Raw genomic sequence first — 6,106 nt, 5'->3', positions numbered from 1 at the left:
AACTGGTGGTGGTGTTGCAAGAGAGAAAATGGAAAGAGGGAGATGTAGGCTAGCTACCAAATATTTGTTGAGTAATTGCCTAGAGTCCTCATTAAGCTCTCCTCTTCCCCCATTGTGCTATCAGTTAATGTTAGGTTACCCGATGTTAATTAAGCCGTGACTGTCTGTTATAAAACATACACTTGTAATGCACTTTAATCACACGCACAACACCAGATACTGGCATTTATGCAGTGCTCGATCAAAATACACCATGTGCTGGTTTTACAGAATTTACAATTGGATCGGTTTGAGGGGAATAAAATATATAGGCTTGGCTGTGTCTGTAACGCTACATCGAAACAATCTCTCCTTTCCGTTTTCCTCCTCCCTCATCTCCCTTTCATCTGGAACCAATGTCCCTCGCCTGTGTTGTCCCCGGAGGGAACACTTTGCTCCGCGCGCATCACAGCTTGAGCCCTCACAATGAGCACTGTAGCCATCACCCTCAAGCCACAGGCGACGTTACACAAAACACTCCATCGAAATACTTTATGGAATTCAAAAGTAGAAAGAAGAGAGAAGAGTTGCTATGCTCGTTCACTGCCGTTTGAGTAAGTGTCCTGGAGAGCCAAAAATGTCCTTAGCGAGAACAGATTTGAGGCAACAGTAAATTATTAATTGTCTTTTAGAAGCCTGACTAACATGAATAAAGTATAAACATCTATTTGAAACAGAGGGTAAATTCCCTGAACTGTGTTGTAGTCATGAAGGCAGACATGCAATAATACTAGGCAAATCCAGACATTTTTAAAGGGGCACCGCGAAATTGGCTAATTATGTTGAAAGATCTAAGGGGGAAGGGCCGGGGTGAGACGGTAAAAACACATCTGGAATAAATATTTCTGGAATTGCTCAAAAAAAGGAGGGTGTTCGAGGAGAATGAAGGGATGAAAAGGAGGGAGGAGTAGAAAGTGAGGGAGGAACCCGGGCTAGACGAATAGAGAGAGAGAAATAGGAATAGGGTTAAAAATAAAAAAAGTCCAAAGGAGATGACTCCATCCCAAATAGCACCCTATTCCCTACAAAGTGCCTATGGCCCTGGTCAGAGCAGTGCACTATATAGGGTGCCATTTGGGATGCTGCCAAGAACAAAGACAGTAAGTCATACATAAGCAGAGTCATGCGCTTAATTTCCTTAAGGAGGAGGGAAGAGAGGGAGGAAAGAGGAGAGAGTAGAGAAGGAGGGAAGAGGGGAGTAGAGGAGAGGGGGAGGAAAGAGGAAAGAGTAGAGGAGGGAAGAGGGGAGGGGGAGGAAAGAAGGAGGGAAGAGGGGAGTAGAGGGGGAGGGAAAAGGAGAGCTGTCTGAACGGAACATGTCCACTCAGACAAACACTAATACACAAAAATATGCACACACACACACACACACACACTCGCTCACATTCAGACACGCACACACACGCTCTCTGGATAACAGCTTTGCTATAATCTAAACGCACACAATATAATCTAAACGCACACAACGACCCAAAATACTCACAGAAATACACACACACCAGTTGTGCTACCCCCAACAATTACAGCTAATCTACTAGAGCGACTCCATCTAGCATCTGCAGCCTTTTAAGAAACCATCCAAGTATGTAAATTCTACTTATGCCTTCTGTCTTTGTCAAATGGACAAATTAATGGGCTATTTCTGTTTAGAGGAGAAGCTGAATAAAAGCAGAGGACAAACTGAAGGAGGGAAAAAGAGTGAGAGGGAGAGGGCAATCAGGAGAAAGTAACAAGATGTCTTCAAGTCAACAGATGGTGAAAGGAGGGAGGGGAGAGAAAACCGACCCAAAACAGAGGTATGGGTTGAGAAGGGCAAGGTGTGTGTGTGTGTGTCAACGCGTACAGGAGTTCAGTTACTTCCAATGGTCCAAGTTTCTAACTCACATCACCAGTTCACAGGATTGTGGTAATCCCCTGTACACATGGACCCAGTGCCCTCCCAAAACCACAGGTTGTGTGTGTAGTGGTGATTCTTTACTTTCACAGGCCACCTGGTTATTCACTCATCATTTGATACAGGATCACTTTTTTATGGAGTCGACTCCAAGTTGAAACCACATCAAATTGTATTCAATTTTTCCCAAAGAACATGAGGGCCAAGAAGGCATGAGGCACTCAAAGAGGATGTGACTCCATTTCAACCACAGAGCCCTTACATTCTAAGCCTCACAGCCAGCCGGAGGATCCAATCGTGTTCTAGCGCTCTATACTTCCCATTCTTGTCCCTTGACACAGAATACCTACACTTATAGTCCTATGCTTTTAGAGGGGCTTTAACTGGTTTTAGTGGATGTTGCCTGTACGTGCAGCTCTTGGATCAGTTTGAACTGTTCCTGCTGATGGTTGATGCTAGAACTGGGGCAGGAAAATCGGATTCTAGATCAGTTTATCAAGACAATGTCGACCTGTAATGCACAGATAACAAATGAACCCCTGCTACACAGAACCCAAAATAAACAACTTGGGGTTGAGTCAGTGAACCTGGTGGAGGAGACAGTCATCACCCTCTGAGAGAAATGGGACCAAAACTAAATAAATATTCTCAAACTCAGAGCAGGAGAGGAGAACATTTTTCTTGCTGACGTTTCATTCTATTTCGGTCGGGCGGACAGAAATTAAAGTACATCTGAGTGCTGCTGCTCACTACTCTGCTGACCTGGGTTCAAACACTATTCAAAATCATTCCAATTTCCAAACCATTTCATCTCTGCTTGATTGAGCTCGCCTGATTTTAATGGACCAATTGAATAGCCCCGAATGTGTCAACCTGGCCCATCTGGCTCTCCGGGCTTGACTAGAGCAAAGGCACAAAGCATTTGAAAGATGTCAAATAGCTTTAAACCCAGGTCTGCTGCTCTGTGCTCCTCCACCTACATTAATGTTGTAGTCCAGTCATTCATACTGGCCGCTGTCACCCCAGGCAGGTCCCTATTAGGTTAGGGACCCGGGTCTTACACTGCGTGACAGATGCAGGGAGCTCTGCATACGGAATCAAATTGGATCCGACAACCTCGACATCTCCAAAATCTCGATTTGCGGTTCTTATTCTAACCCATGCATTTTGGATCACAGCCAACATGAAATATGAAGGAGGTTTTCAAAGAGCTATGCAGCTGCAGGGTAAGAATATGAAATAGCAGCTTCATAAGTGTACGATTCAGATAAACCCATTCAGGTTAGAGCTTTTGTTATGACTGAACTAGATGAGATTAATGATAAGGACTTTCGTGACTTTAATGTGTAAAACAGCACAAGCACACTACTCCCTATTAGGGAATTAGGTACCAATAGTCAAAAGTAGAGCACTATGTAAGGAAGTAAAGGTCACATTTGAGACACGCACATCAACTACAAGTGTCTATGACAAAGTGTGCAATGGCTGACGGTCCTCTGTTGTGTGATGGTGGAAAGTGATGGCTTATCACCACTACCACCACCACATCCCATTCTACTGGCATTAACCAGAGGTCAGAGGTCATGACGTGGTGTGAAGAGCAGCGTGCCAAACATTCTGTGATAACACTCAGTAGAGGGAAAGACAATGCGAGAGGGAGAGAAAGAAAGAGGAAATGTTGAGAGAAGGAGAATGAGATGAGTGGGACGTGTCCAGTTACTGGACTACTTAAAAAGGAATAACCTCACATATAGCACAACACTTTCCATGATTCATCCTACCCATGGGGGAGAGGCCGGGAGGGGGAAAGAGGCCGGGAGGGGGCAGAGGCCGGGAGGGGGCAGAGGCCGGGATGGGGCGAGGCCGGGAGGGGGAAAGATACCCATTGGGGGAGAGGCCGGGAGGCGAGGCCGGGAGGGGGAAAGATACCCATTGGGGGCGAGGCCGGGAGGGGGCGAGGCCGGGAGGGGGAAATAAGTTAGATTTGGAGAAATGCAATTGTGCATTTATGAAGTAATTTCTTGGAAAGCTCAGCGCCACTCTCGTTTAAGGAAGGAGTGTTCAATATCTCTTAACCTACTTTCAGTTGAAATATTAATGGAGGCATCAGGTCAGGGGAATAAGAACACAGCACCGGGACCACGTATTCACTAAGTGGAAAATTATTAACAGTACTCAATCTAATGTCTTAACAATGAACAGTCTGTATGATAATAGTGTGGAAGCCTATTGATTACAATAGGAATTTAAAGCAATGTCAATAAATGTACATCACCAGCTTTTGTAGCCAAAATATGATACTAAGCTCTACCGCCTGCATTATGCAGTGTGTGTGTGATTAATCCTCCCCCTGTAGATAGGGATCAGTGTGGTTCTAATGCCCCCTCCGGAATGAGCGGTGATCCCATTAGCCTAGTGGAAAAAGCCTCTTTATTGCTGGTGATAGGGCAAATCTGCTCCCTACTACTAGGGAAGGGTGGTGGAGATCTATGAGGGGGGGGAGATCTACAAGGGAGGGGTGGAGGGGGGATCTATGAGAATCTACAAGGGAGGGGTGGAGGGGGATCTACGAGTAGTGGGTTCGATCCCCGGGACCACCCATACGTAGAATGTATGCACACATGACTGTAAGTCGCTTTGGATAAAAGCGTCTGCTAAATGGCATATATTATTATTATTATATTACGAGGGAGGAGAGATCTACAAGGGAGGGGTGGAGGAGAGATCTACAAGGGAGGAGGTGGGGGTCTTAGACCAACCCAAAGACGTTCAATACCTTTTTAGGAGCCAAGTGACCATTGATCCATCCAACCATACCTCTCCCTCCCACACAAACGCAGACACATACTGTCTGTTTTAAGTGAATTAGACATTAGATCGTCTTTCAGCACCCCTGTAGGAGAGTATCGTGGTGGACTACCTCTAAAGACAGTCTCCCCCACTATTACACGAGGGCAGCACTCATTTACATTTACATTTAAGTCATTTAGCAGACGCTCTTATCCAGAGCGACTTACTCGTCAATTCCCCTCCATTACCGCTTCTTACAACGGCAGAGAGAAGGTCATTTTACCTTTGGATGGATCGGTTAACTTCCCGCTGCAACATGATACATTTAGTGAAACATTTAGTGAATCACGTGACATCCTGCCTATGTATTTCTCTAGAGATGTGGAAAATGTGGGCATTTGACAGCACTGAAAATTACTGGTTGCCGGGTCAATTTGATTTAAATAAATCTGCTGTGATGATACTGGCAGTTCCATCATTAAGTGGCAAATGTCACCGCCAAGTGCAATAGACTAAAGCATGTGGGTTTAACTTGTTACAGTAGGACTAAAGGACTAAATACACAACAGGCAGTGATTGTATCCCAGTCATAGAATGGGACGTCTTTGTTTAAGGTCCCCCACCCCAACCCCCCCCCCCAACAAAAAAAAAAATCACACGCAAACATTTCACTCCCATTATCAACCAAATACTATTAACACCATGACGCCAGACGAAGTATGACTGTTTTAGCATAACAAAGGTTACTTTTGTTTACATTCCTGCTATTTGAAAACATGCTTTTCTCAGTGATAGAGGACAAATGCCACTGCTTTCGACTGAGTATAATAATGTAACCGCTGGAGAAAGAGCATAGCCTGCATAACTAAGCAAGCATGTTGTTGAATAGGCCTACACTACAATAACAAAGGACCTCTGAAACATTGTATCGTTTCAGGAAAATTTCAGCTTTGTGTACACTTCAAAAGACATGGCAACATTGTAGCAGCCTCCGTAGTCATCGATATTAATAGTCTATATATTGCTTGCCGAGTCCGCGGAGAGCTAAAATGCAGATAGGATACTGTAAACTACTACTAGACTATTGTGTGGGTCAACTCGTACACCGATCTCTCTCGCGCTCTCTGGCGACACGCTAATTAATCACACCAATAAATAGATGAAAATGGTCGGAAGATAATTAGCCGAGCGACCTCATTCGAGTGCTATATTAAATAGTTTGGGTTGGTATGGTGTTTCCTGTTCCATGTGTGGTTTTAATGTCTACGGTAGCGAATAATTAGGCTATTAGCAGCCTATCTGGCATGAAAACACCAGTTTGAGATCAAAGCTATCTATAACAGCGCTTTGCTTTGTGTTTTGGCTGTAAAGCATGCAAGTGGG

Source organism: Oncorhynchus gorbuscha, linkage group LG18, assembly GCF_021184085.1.
Source record: "Oncorhynchus gorbuscha isolate QuinsamMale2020 ecotype Even-year linkage group LG18, OgorEven_v1.0, whole genome shotgun sequence".
Taxonomy (NCBI): Eukaryota; Metazoa; Chordata; class Actinopteri; order Salmoniformes; family Salmonidae; genus Oncorhynchus; species Oncorhynchus gorbuscha.
The sequence above is the reverse complement of the archived record's forward strand: the minus strand, read 5'-3'. Positions refer to the sequence as shown.